This window comes from Balaenoptera physalus (genome assembly GCF_965194825.1).
Source record: "Balaenoptera physalus genome assembly, chromosome: X".
Classification (NCBI taxonomy): Eukaryota; Metazoa; Chordata; class Mammalia; order Artiodactyla; family Balaenopteridae; genus Balaenoptera; species Balaenoptera physalus.
Window position 1 is genome coordinate 27,150,603 of NC_138903.1, and position 14,610 is coordinate 27,165,212.

Genomic DNA, 14,610 nt, shown 5'->3' on the forward strand with positions numbered 1-14,610 from the left:
AGTCTCATATCAGACAAAATAGACTTTAAAACAAAGACTATTACAAGAGACAAAGAAGGACTGCATAATGATCAAGGGATCAATCCAAAAAAAGATATAACAATTGTAAATATTTATACACCCAACATAGGAGCACCTCAATACATAAGGCAAATACTAACAGCCATAAAAGGGGAAATCGACAGTAACACAATCATAGTAGAGGACTTTAACACCCCACTTTCACCAATGAACAGATCATATAAAATGAAAATAAGTAAGGAAACACAAGCTTTAAATGATCCATTCAACAAGATGGACTTAGTTGATATTTATAGGACATTCCATCCAAAAACAACAGAATACACTTACTTCTCAAGTGCTCATGGAACACTCTCCAGAATAGATCATATCTTGGGTCACAAATCAAGCCTTGGTAAATTTAAGAAAATTGAGATCATAGCAAGTATCTTTTCCAACCACAACGCCATGAGACTAGATATCAATTACAGGACAAAATCAGTAAAAAATACAAACACATGGAGGCTAAACAATACACTACATAATCACCAAGAGATCACTGAAGAAATCAATGAGGAAATCAAAAACTGCCTAGAAACAAACGACAATGAAAACACGACGACCCAAAACCTATGGGATGCAGCAAAAGCAGTTCTAAGAGGGAATAGCAATACAATCCTACCTTAAGAAACAAGAAACATCTCAAATAAACAACTTAACCTTACACCTAAAGCAATTAGAGAAAGAAGAACAGAAAAACCCCAAAGTTAGTAGAAGGAAAGAAATCATAAAGATCAGATCAGAAAAAATGAAAAACAAATGAAGGAAAGAATAGCAAAGACCAATAAAACTAAAAGCTGGTTCCTTGAGAAGATAAACAAAACTGATAAACCATTAGCCAGAGTCATCAAGAAAAAAAGGGAGAAGACTCAAATCAACAGAATTAGAAATGAAAAAGGAGAAGTAACAACTGACATTGCAGAAATACAAAGGATCATGAGAGATTACTACAAGCAACTCTATGCCAATAAAATAGACAACCTGGAAGAAATGGACAAATTCTTAGAAATGCACAGCCTTCCGAGACTGAACCAGGAAGAAATAGAAAATATGAACAGACCAATCACAAGCACTGAAATCGAAACTGTAATTAAATGTCTTCCAACAAACAAAAGCCCAGGACCAGATGGCTTCACTGGCGAATTCTATCAAACATTTAGAGAAGAGCTAACACCTATCCTTCTCAAACTCTTCCAAAATATAGCAGAGGGAGGAAAACTCCCAAACTCATTCTACAAGAGCACCATCACCCTAGTACCAAAACCAGACAGAGTTGTCACAAAGAAAGAAAACTACAAGCCAATATCAATGATGAACATAGATGCAAAAATCCTCAACAAAATACTAGCAAACAGAATCCATCAACACATTAAAAAGATCATACAGCATGATCAAGTTAGGTTTATCCCAGGAATGCAAGGATTCTTCAATATCCACTAATCAATCAGTGTGATACACCATCTTAACAAACTGAAGGAGAAAAACCGTATGATCATCGCAATCGATGCAGAGAAGGCTTTCAACAAAATTCAACACCCATTTATGATAAAAACCCTCCAGAACGTAGGCATAGAGGGAACTTTCCTCAACATAATAAAGACCGTATATGACAAACCCACAGCCAACATCGTCCTCAATGGTGAAAAACTGAAACCATTTCCACTAAGATCAAGAACAAGACAAGGTTGCCCACTCTCACCACTATTATTCAACATAGTTTTGGAAGTTTTAGCCACAGCAATCAGAGAAGAAAAAGAAATAAAAGGAATCCAAATCGGAAAAGAATAAGTAAAGCTGTCACTGTTTGCAGATGACAGGATACTATACATAGAGAATCCTAAAGATGCTACCAGAAAACTGCTAGAGCTGATCAATGAATTTGGTAAAGGAGCAGGATACAAACTTAATACACAGAAATCTCTTGCATTCCTATACACTAATGATGAAAAATCTGAAAGTGAAATTAAGGAAACACTCCCATTTACCATTGCAACAAAAAGAATAAAATATGTAGGAATAAACCTACCTAAGGAGACAAAAGACCTGTATGCAGAAAACTATAAGACACTGATAAAACAAATTAAAGATGATACAAATAGATGGAGAGATATACCATGTTCTTGGATTGGAAGAATCAACATTGTGAAAATGACTCTACTACCCAAAGCAATCTACAGATTCAATGCAGTCCCTAGCAAACAACCAATGGCATTTTTCACAGAACTAGAACAAAAAATTTCACAATTTGTATGGAAACACAAAAGACCCCGAATAGCCAAAGCAATCTTGAGAAAGAAAAACGGAGCTGGAGGAATCAGGCTCCCTGACTTCAGACTATACTACAAAGCTACAGTAATCAAGACAGTATGGTACTGGCAGAAAAACAGAAATATAGATCAATGGAACAGGATAGAAAGCCCAGAGATAAACCCACAAACGTATGGTCACCTTATCTTTGATAAAGGAGGCAAGCATATACAGTGGAGAAAAGACAGCCTCTTCAATAAGTGGTGCTGGGAAAACTGGACAGCTACATGTAAAAGAATGAAATTAGAACACTCCCTAACACCATACACAAAAATAAACTCAAAATGGGTTAAAGACCTCAATGTAAGGCCAGACAGTATAAAACTCTTAGAGGAAAACATAGGCAGAACACTCTATGACATACATCACAGCAAGATCCTTTTTGACCCAACTCCTAGAGAAATGGAACTAAAAGCAAAAATAAACAAATGGGACCTAATGAAACTTAAAAGCTTTTGCACAGCAAAGGAAACCATAAACAGGATGGAAAGACAGCCCTCAGAATGGGAGAAAATATTTGCAAATGAAGCAACTGACAAAGGATTGTCTTCAAATTTACAGGCAGCTCATGCAGCTCAATATCAAAAAAACAAACAACCCAATCCAAAAATGAGCAGAAGACCTAAATAGACATTTCTCCAAAGAAGATATACAGATTGCCAACAAACACATGAAAGAATGCTCAACATCATTAATCATTAGAATAATGCAAATCAAAACTACAATGAGATATCATCTCACTCCAATCAGAATGGCCATCATAAAAAAATCTACAAACAATAAATGCTGGAGAGGGTGTGGAGAAAAGGGAACCCTCATACACTGTTGGTGGGAATGTAAATTGATACAGCCACTATGGAGAACAGTATGTAGGTTCCTTAAAAAACTAAAAATAGAACTACCGTATGACCTAGCAATCCCACTGCTTGGCACATACCCTGAGAAAACCATAATTCAAAAAGAGTCATGTACCACAATGTACATTGCAGCTCTATTTACAATAGCCAGGACATGGAAGCAACCTAAGTGTCCATCAACAAATGAATGGATAAAGATGTGGCACATATATACAATGGAATATTACTCAGCCATAAAAAGAAACGAAATTGAGTTATTTGTAGTGAGGTGGATGGAGTTAGAGTCTGCCATACAGAGTGAAGTAAGTCAGAAAGAGAAAAACAAATACCGTATGCTAACACATATATATATGGAATCTAAAAAAAAAAAAAAAAGGTCATGAAGAACCTAGCGGCAAGACGGGAATAAAGACACAGACCTACTAGAGCATGGACTTGAGGATACGGGGAGGGGGAAGGGTAAGCTGGGACGAAGTGAGAGAGTGGCATGGACATATATACACTACCAAACGTAAAATAGATAGCTAGTGGGAAGCAGCTGCATAGCACAGGGAGATAGATCATCAGTGATTTGTGACCACCTAGAGGGGTGGGATAGGGAGGGGGGGAGGGAGGGAGATGCAAGAGGGAAGAGATATGGGGATATATGTATATGTATAACTGATTCACTTTGTTATATAGCAGAAACTAACAAACCATTGTAAAGCAATTATACTCCAAGAACGTATAAATTATACTTAAAGAAGGTAGAAAAAAAAATACTTATGAGTTGCAATAAATCTGAGTGACTACAATAAAGAAATGCCCTGGAATATAATGAAAATTCACCTTCAGATCTAACTATAAAATAGCTAGCATTGACTGAATATTTCTTTTGTGTCAGATACCGTGCTAAGAGCTTCTCCTGAATGATCTCATTTAAAACACAAACTATTTTATCAATCACATTTTGAAGATGAGGAGCTTGAGGCACAGAGAGGCTTCCCAATTTCACATAGTTACTGGTGAAAATCAGACTTGAACCCAAACAGTCTGATGCTAAGACTCATGGTATTCATCGCTGTGCTAACAACTGACAGAGACACTCCCTTCTGTGAAGAATAATTGTTCTTTGGCCTCCAATTATATAACTTGGGGATATGGGATACCCAGAGAAACATCACATTTGGGATTGTGGTTGACTGTGGTGGTAAAGATGCTTAAACTCTTGATCCTCTTAGTGCTAAAAAATAACCACTCTTTACATTTTAGTGGAATACTTCACTATAGATGGCAATGTTTATTTTCATAATAGAAATAAATTTTTAAAATCTCATTTGGTAAATTTAAATACCTATTAGTCAAGTGGGTAATTTATGGAATGCCCTATGGATAAAAATTTCAAGCAAGTTCAGGCCTTAGAATAGGTTTCTCAACCTTGGCACTCTTGTTGTTTTGGGATAAATAATTCTTTGTTGCGGGAGGAAGGGTGTGAACTGTAGGATATTTAACATCATTCTTGGCCGCTACCCACTAGATCCCAGTAGCATTCACCCAGTTGCCTCCAGACATTGCCAAATATCCCCTGTAGGGTAAAAAAGCTCCCACCACTCAGGTTGAGAAACCACTGCCTTACAAAAATCTAGTGCAATTCCTCAACTTTACACAAGAAGGGAATTGAAGTGCTGTAACAAATGTCGCACAGCTAAATAGTGGCAGAATTTTGATAGATCTCAGGTTTCCTAATCCCAAATCCATAATTCACATACAACAAACTGCCTAAGGCAATATCTGCCATTTAAAGCGATACCGCCAGAATATATGGTTTTAAAAGTGCCCACACATCGTCCGTAGCAGCTCAGTAAATAGGTCAGACAGGTGGTATAAACCCAATTTTATCAGTGAAAGTGATAAACAGGTTATGATTTTCCAAGATCACACATTTAGTAGGGAAAAGAGCCTGGACACAAGATTTCAGATGTCAACCTTGTTGCTCTTTCCAAAATCGATACTTGCCCCAGTGGGTGGGCATGGGCTTGATTTGAGAAAGGAGCAACAGAAAAACTGTTGGGAAACATTTCTACATCATGTTTTCGTTTGCAGCACTCTGATCCTGTATCTTTTGCAGGCAGAAAAATAGCAAATAGTCTTTTCTATATTGGTAGGGAGAAGGGAGTCACAGTACCTTCAAAGATGTTTACTATTTACTAGCTTGTATCTAGCTATACTTATTCTTATATCTCAATGATTAGAGAACAAACGACCTCAAAAACATAAAAAGTAAAATTAAGTTATTTTATATTATGGATGCCTCAACTATAGAAACCTAACTACTGATAATTTCCAAAGACTTATAAAGAGATATGGATGAAGTCATATTTCAAAACTTCTCCTGTCTTGGATTTTGTTATAGGTCTCTATCATGTAGTGATATGAAATCTAAATATTTAACTACCTGCCTCTTTCCATTCATCACTGCACTGCCAGAAGAGAGGCCTTTATGGAGATAAATGATTTCTCCTTGGTCAAAAACCTAGCAGGTCACCATGGTAAAGTCTCAGCTCTCTTTGAGAAGTGAAGAGTAAGCAGTTTTGAATAGGCCTCTCTGCTATCACTCTGCATGTGTGATTGTTTCTCTATGAAAAATAAACTTAGTCTGAAAGTTTAAATTCTGTTTAGTTTGTGTAGTGGCTTACATGAAACTATGAACATGATTAAAGAAAGAATTAAGAGCAGTGTTTGCATATCTGCATAATAATGTTTTAATTGTTAAAATGTCCCTAAGCTAACACAAGACCTGTCCCTTATGTTTTTAACTTATTATTGCCATCTGTGGGCAAAATGTGTGTGTGTGTGTCTGTGTGTGTGTTGTCTGTGAATATTGGGTGTATCACCTAAAACTAAAATTGGTCTAATAAAATGAAATTAGCATCTGCAAATATCTGGAATAAATTCAGAAATATTCTGTATATACTTCAGAAATTTCAAAATAAAGGGATTTAAAAAATCCTCTCTGCAGTTATCAGTTGTGGAGCTAGTGGAACAGGATGCACATCTGACCCCTTACATCTAATGAATCACCAAGTTCTGTTGACAACATTTCCTAAATATATCACAAACCTCCTCACTTCTCTCCTTCACAGCCTACATGAGCACATTAGCCAGTGTCAGCATCTCATTAGGAGTACTGCAGTTGCTTTTTAATTGTTCTTCCACATCAACTCTTGCTCACTTCTAATTAATTTGTCCCAAAGCAACCAGAGTGACCTTTATAAAGTGTAATATGGACCATCACATCATCTTTCTTAAATCCCTTCCATGGCTTTCCATTGCACTTGGAATAAAATTCCAAATTCTTCACACAGAACATAAGAGCTGGTATAACCTAGCTCTCCCCAATCTCTTCTTTGGCCATTTTACCCCTTCCTCACTAGCTCCAAGCACACCCCACCATGCCTCAGGCTCTTCCCAATTAGAGCCTTTACACATGGTCCTTCTTTTTGGAATGTTATTTCACCATGCTTTCATTTGGCCAATTTTTACTCATTATTCATTTCCAAGCTTAAATATCATATTGTCTAGGAACCTCTATGATTTTCCCAGAGTATACCGGATATTCACTCTTAGCACCTTGTTCCCTTTCATTGTAACAATAATCTTATGGAACTCTGGAATTGTTTGTTAAATGTCTTGTCTTTCCCAGTATACCCTAAGCTCCAGGATGGCAAAGTTATAAATCTGTTTTGCTCATAGTGCATCACTAGTGGCTAGCACAGTGCCTAGCATATAGTAGGCATGCCATAAAAGAGTGTTGGATGGATCAGGAGGAAGGGAGGGAGGGAGGGTGGGAGGGAGGAAGTTAGGAGTGGGAAGGTCCTACCTTTAGTAGTCTAACTGTGAACTTCTTTCTTCAATTTTTATTACTTTCTCCATGCAGACAGCAATCCTATATAGTACAATGAACATCCCTAACTTGATAACTGAAATAAATTTCCGAAATAGGCCAACAGTTTAAAGTTTTGAATGTAAAGTTAAAACAAATACTATCTGTACATATAGAACCTATAAAAATAGTCATATTTATTATTAAGTATAGAATTTCTGGTTTTACTTTATTTTTTAGAATTTAATTCATATTTTTAAATACATAATTCTTTTGCTAGAACATAATTCAAAAGTTCTGGAAAGATAGCCAGTGAAAATTTATGTCCCAACTCCAGCTACACAGTTCTTCTCCCTAAAGGCAACCAGGGTTTCCAATTGCATGCCAAAATTTGATTTTGATTTAATGATTTCTGAATTGGTTTACAGTTTGGTTTCCTTTGTTATTCTCAGTCTTGAATTCTGTCAGCATTGAAATAGTTGCCTTAATGATAATTACTATTATATAACTCATGTACATGTAACATGTATGGATTATAAATATCTTCCAGCATGCTCAATTCTAAATAGTAATTTCATTTTCAAATATTTCTTTCTTGTAAAATAGTCATTTATCAAATAACCTTGCTTTTACAGTTATTGAACTTCAAAAACATTATTACAATGATTGCCCAAATTCTTTGTAGAAAAATTTTCAAGGTTTTATTCCAAAGACTCTATTCTGTTTAGAAACCCCAGCCAGAAATCCTGGTGCATAAGTCACAACAGATTAGATCTTAACTTTCTGTTCTCTGTAAAAAGTGACTAACTCTCTAATCAGGACTTTTTTCTCATGTTTTGATTGGTCTGTCATTTTCAAGTTGACTAAATGACTGGTTTTTGAAATAGCTTTCAACAGATTCGTTGTGATTGCACACATCTAGACTGGCCCAGTAGGAAAATATGACTTCACCCAAACATTTATGAAAGGAGAATACAGACAGTCAGCCTTTTTCTTCGTAAGTTGAATTTTTAGAATAGAAATATTGTGGCAATACTGACAGTCAGCCTTTTTCTTCATAAGTTGAATTTTTAGAATAGAAATACAGTGGTACAACTTGTGTTGTTTCTGTCTACTGGGGGCTGTGGGCATGGTGAAGAAAGTTCAAGGTAGAGGAATCAAGAAACAAGCTTCTTGTCCCTACTTGGCATCTCTCTCTGTGATCTTGTGTTATCTGGTTGACCACCTAGTACCTCTGTTTTCTCTTCTTTTAAAGGAGAGGCATGGCCTAGATTATCTCTAAGAAACTCCCAGGTTTAAATTCTCTATTGAATGAAAAAGGAAATAAATGAAATAAAGCCCCCCTAAACTGAATAAATTTGAGGCCAAAGACTGGTTTGCTTTTTTGTTATTTGATATAAAATTCACATCACACAATGTGTACTTTGATCTCACTAGGGTCTATTAGAAATCACAGTATCACATCATGTCAAACATAAAATCTTGGTTCTACATTAATTGAGAAATTATAGAACATTTTGGATATTTGTGCACGTGCATGGCATACTGAATATGTATTTTACATCAGCAGTCACTTATTTACACAGATGGAGTTCGAATTATAGATTTAATTTTCAATACTAAAGTTTCTTACATTAAAACCTCCTTGCATCACTTCTTTTTGTAGATACTAAATATATTTTCTTGACGTCATTAATCTCTTGGTTTTTTTCCTCGGTCTTATTATATGATCACCTGATGTGAAAAATGAAAGTGTCATGGAGTGTCACAATCTTTGAATGATCTTTAAAAGTATTAACTGTTATTTCATTGAAGAAGTTTTTCACAGATATTTTACTAAAATTGTATTTATATTTTCTGTCTCATCAGAGTAATAGTATTACAGCTTTGCAAGAAGTTTAAGTTGAAAGAGAAATGACATAAATTCTCACATAGCATATTTGTAAAGGAGAATATGTTGACAGTTTTCCTTTTTGTGACAGATCATGAGTTGTGAGGGATTGAGCCGTATGCAATTACTGTTTGACTACATAAAATTACCATTTGAAAAGTGTTCACTTTTCAAAATATCAAAGAAAGTCGGTTTGTAGACTTGTATTAGAAGACATTGTACTTTAGTCTAAAAAATAGCTGAACTTTTAGCAAAACAGAAAGTTCCATGATTTGCCATAAATGTAAATTTATCTATAAAGAGTAATGACATTATGATACAGGAAAAAACTCAGTGGAAAGTGCTGAATCAACTGATTCACTTTGTTATAAAGCAGAAACTAACACACCATTGTAAAGCAATTATACTCCAATAAAGATGTTAAAAAAAAAAAAACCCTTCAGGGAGAGGACCTTCAAGATGGTGGAGGAATAATACTTGGAGATCAACTACTTCCCCACAAATACGTCAAAAATACATCTACATGTGGAACAACTCCTACAGAACACCAACTGAATGCTGGCAGAAGACCTCAGACTTCCCAAAAGCTTTGCTTTTAACATTTGTCCTAGGGTTCTGTCTGTCCGTTTTTGTTTAGTTTTGTTTTTTTGTTTTGTTTTTGTTTTTTGTTTTCGTTTTTTTGTTTGTTTTTTTTTGTATAGTTTTTACTTCTTGTTATCATTGGTAGATTTTTTTATTGATTTGGCTGCTCTCTTCTTTCTAGTTTTTCTATTACTTTTTTTTTTTTACTTTTAATAATATATTTTTTATTTTTTTATTTTAATAACTTTATTTTATTTTATTTTATTTTATTTCTTTTTTTTTCTCCCTTTTATTCTGAGCTATGTGACTGACAGGGTCTTGGTGCTCCAGCCTGGTGTCAGGCCAGAGCGTCTTAGGTGGAAGAGCCGAGTTCAGGACATTGGACCACCAGAGACCTCCCAGCCCTACGTAATAGCAAACAGTGAGAACTCTCCCAGAAATCTCCATCTCAACACTAAGACCCAGCTCCACTCAACAACCGGCAAGCTACATTGCTGGGCACCCCATACCAAACAACTAGCAAGACAGGAACACAACCCCACCCATTAGCAGAGAGGCTGCCTAAAATCAAAATAAGTTCACAGACACCCCAAAACACACCACTGGACGCGGTCCTGCCCACCAGAAAGACAAGATCCAGCCTCATCCACCAGAACACAGGCACCAGGCCCCTCCACCAGGAAGCCTACACAACCCACTGAACCAAACTTACCCAATGGGGGCAGACACCAAAAACAATGGGAACTACAAGCCTTGCAGCCTGTGAAAAAGAGACCCCAAATGCAGTAAGTTAAGCAAAATGAGAAGACAGAGAAATACACAGCAGATGAAGGAGCAAGGTAAAAACCCACCAGACCAAACAAATGAAGAGGAAACAGGCAGTCTACCCGCAAAAGAATTCAGAGTAATGGTAGTAAAGATGATCTAAAATCTTGGAAATAGAATGGAGAAAAGACAAGAAACGTTTAACAAGGACCTAGAAGAACTAAAGAGCAAGCAAACAGTGATGAACAACACAATACATGAAATTAAAAATTCTCTAGAAGGAGTCAATAGCAGAATAACTGAGGCAGAGGAATGGATAAGTGACCTAGAAGATAAAATAGTGGAAATAACTCCTGCAGAGCAAAATAGAAAAAAAAAAAATGAAAAGAATTGAGGGCAGTTTCAGAGACCTCTGGGACAACATTAAACGCACCAACATTCGAATTATAGGGGTCCCAGAAGAAGAAGAGAAAAAGAGAGGGACTGAGAAAATATTTGAAGAGATTATAGTTAAAAACTTCCCTAATATGGGAGAGGAAATAGTCAGTGAAGTCCAGGAAGCACAGAGAGTCCCATACAGGATAAATCCAAGGAGAAACACAACAAGACACATATTAATCAAACTATCAAAAATTAGATATGAAGAAAAAATATTAAAAGCAGCAAGGGAAAAGTAACAAATAACACAAGGGACTCCCCATAAGGTTAAGAGCTGATTTCTCAGCAGAAACTCTGCAAGCCAGAAGGATGTGAAAGGACATATTTAAAGTAGTGAAAGGGAAAACCCTACAACCAATATTACTCTACCCAGCAAGGATCTCATTCAGATTTGATGGAAAAAGTAATACCTTTACAGACAAGCAAAAGCTAACAGAATTCAGCACCACCAAACCAGCTTTACAACAAATGCTAAAGGACCTTCTCTAGGCAAGAAACAAGAGAAAGAAAAGACCTACAATAACAAACCCAAAACAATTAAGAAAATGGTAATAGGAACATACATATCGATAATTACCTTAAATGTAAATGGATTAAATGCTCCAACCAAAAGACATAGACTGGCTGAATGGATACAAAACAAGACCCGTATATATGCTGTCTACAAGAGACTGACTTCAGACCTAGGGACACATACAGACTGAAAGTGAGGGGATGGAAAAAGATATTCCATGCAATTGGAAATCAAAAGAAAGCTGGAGTAGCAATTCTCATATCAGGCAAAATAGACTTTAAAATAAAGACTATTACAAGAGACAAAGAAGGACACTACATAATGATCAAGGGATCAATCCAAGAAGAAGATATAACAATTGTAAATATTTATGCACCCAACATAGGAACACCTCAATACCTAAGGCAAATGCTAACAGCCATAAAAGGGGAAATTGACAGTAACACAATCATACTAGGGGACTTTAACACCCCACTGTCACCAATGGACAGATCATGCAAAATGAAAATAAATAAGGAAAGACAAGCTTTAAATGATACATTAAAGAAGATGGATTTAATTGATATTTATAGGACATTCCATCCATAAACAACAGAATACACTTTCTTCTCAAGTGCTCATGGAACATTCTCCAGGATAGATCATATCTTGGGTCACAAATCAAGCCTTGGTAAATTTAAGAAAATTGAAATCGTAGCAAGTATCTTTTCCAACCACAACGCTATGAGACTAGATATCAATTACAGGAAAAAAACTGTAAAAAGTACAAACACATGGAGGCTAAACAAATAATCAAGAGATCACTGAAGATATCAAAGAGGAAATCAAAAAATACCTAGAAATAAATGACAGTGAGAACACGACGACCCAAAACCTATGGGATGTAGCAAAAGCAGTTCTAAGAGGGAAGTTGATAGCAATACAATCCTACCTCAAGAAACAAGAAAAATCTCAAATAAACAAGCTAACCTTACACCTAAAGCAATTAGAGAAAGAAGAACAAAAAAACCCAAAGTTAGCAGAAGGAAAGAAATCATAAAGATCAGATCAGAAATAAATGAAAAAGAAATGAAGGAAATGATAGCAAAGATCAATAAAACTAAAAGCTAGTTCTTTGAGAAGATAAACACAATCAATAAACCATTAGCCAGACTCATCAAGAAAAAAAGGGAGAAGACTCAAATCAACAGAATTAGAAATGAAAAAGGAGAAGTAACAACTGACACTGCAGAAATACAAACGATCATGAGAGATAACTACAAGCAACTCTATGCCAATAAAATAGACAACCTGGAAGAAATGGACAAATTCTTAGAAAAGGACAACCTTCTGAAACTGAACCAGGAAGAAATAGAAAAGAGAAACAGACCAATCACAAGCCCTGAAATTGAAAATGTGATTAAAAATCTTCCAACAAAAAAAAAGCCCAGGACCAGATGGCTTCACAGGCGAATTCTATCAGACATTTAGAGAAACCTAACACCTATTCTTCTCAAACTCTTCCAAAATATAGCAGAGGGAGGAAAACTCCCAAACTCATTCTACGAGGCCACCATCACCCTGATACCAAAACCACACAAAGATGTCACAAAAAAGAAAACTACAGGCCAATATCACTGATGAACATAGATGCAAAAATCCTCAACAAAATACTAGCAAACAGAATCCAACAGCACATTAAAAGGATCATACACCATGATCAAGTGGGGTTTATCCCAGGAATGCAAGGAATCCTCAGTGTACGCAAATCAATAAATGTGATACACCATATTAACAAATTGGAGAAAAACCATATGATCATCTCAATAGATGCAGAAAAAGCTTTCGACAAAATTCAACACCCAGTTATGATAAAAACCCTCCAGAAAGTAGGCATAGACGGAACTTTCCTCAACATAATAAAGGCCATATATGACAAACCCACAGCCAACATTGTTCTCAATGGTGAAAAACTGAAACCATTTCCTCTAAGATCAGGAACAAGACAAGGTTGTCCACTCTCACCACTATTATTCAACATAGTTTTGGAAGTTTTAGCCACAGCAATCAGAGAAGAAAAAAATAAAAGGAATCCAAATCGGAAAAGAATAAGTAAAGCTGTCACTGTTTGCAGATGACAGGATACTATACATAGAGAATCCTAAAGATGCTACCAGAAAACTACTAGAGCTGATCAATGAATTTGGTAAAGTAGCAGGATACACAATTAATGCACAGAAATCTCTTGCATTCCTCTACACTAATGATGAAAAATCTGAAAGCAAAATTAAGGAAACACTCCCATTTACCATTGCAACAAAAAGAATAAAATACTTAGGAATAAACCTACCTAAGGACATGAAAGACCTGTATGCAGAAAACTATAAGACACTGATGAAAGAAATTAGAGATGATACAAACTGATGGAAAGATATACCATGTTCTTGGATTGGAAGAATCAACATTGTGAAAATGACTCTACTACCCAAAGCAATCTACAGATTCAGTGCAATCCCTATCAAACTACCAATGGCATTTTTCACAGAACTAGAACAAAAAATTTCACAATTTGTATGGAAACACAAAAGACCCCTAATAGCCAAAGCAATCTTGAGAAAGAAAAACGGAGCTGGAGGAATCAGGCTCCCTGACTTCAGACTATACTAAAAAGCTACAGCAATCAAGACAGTATGGTACTGGCACAAAAACAGAAATATACATCAATGGAACAGGATAGAAAGCCCAGAGGTAAACTCCCGCATATATGGTTGCCTTATCTTTGATAAAGGAGGCAAGAATATACAATGGAGAAAAGACCGCCTCTTCAGTAAGTGGTGCTGGGAAAACTGGACAGCTACATGTAAAAGAATGAAATTAGAACACTCCCTAACACCATACACAAAAATAAACTCAAAATGGATTAAAGACCTCAATGTAAGGCCAGACACTACGAAACTCTTAGAGGAAAACATAGGCAGAACACTCTATGACATACATCACAGCAAGATCCTTTTTGACCCACCTCCTAGAGTAATGGAAATAAAAACAAAAATAAACAAATGGGACCTAATGAAACTTCAAAGCTTTTGCACAGCAAAGGAAACCATAAACAGGATGGAAAGACAACCCTCAGAATGGGAGAAAATATTTGCAAACAAAGCAACTGACAAAGGATTAATCTCCAAAATATACAAGTAGCTCATGCAGCTCAATATGAAAAAAAACAAACAACCCAATCCAAAAATGGGCAGAAGACCTAAATAGACATTTCTCCAAAGAAGATATACAGATTGCCAACAGACACATGAAAGAATGCGCAACATCACTAATCATTAGAGAAATGCAAATCAAAACT

General features: G+C 35.9%; 1 protein-coding gene across 1 annotated transcript in view; it reads left to right on the top strand.

The window, feature by feature from the left end:
* Positions 1–14,610, top strand: part of IL1RAPL1 (interleukin 1 receptor accessory protein like 1) — a 916,526-nt gene that overhangs the window by 630,684 nt on the left and 271,232 nt on the right. The window lies entirely within an intron of this gene.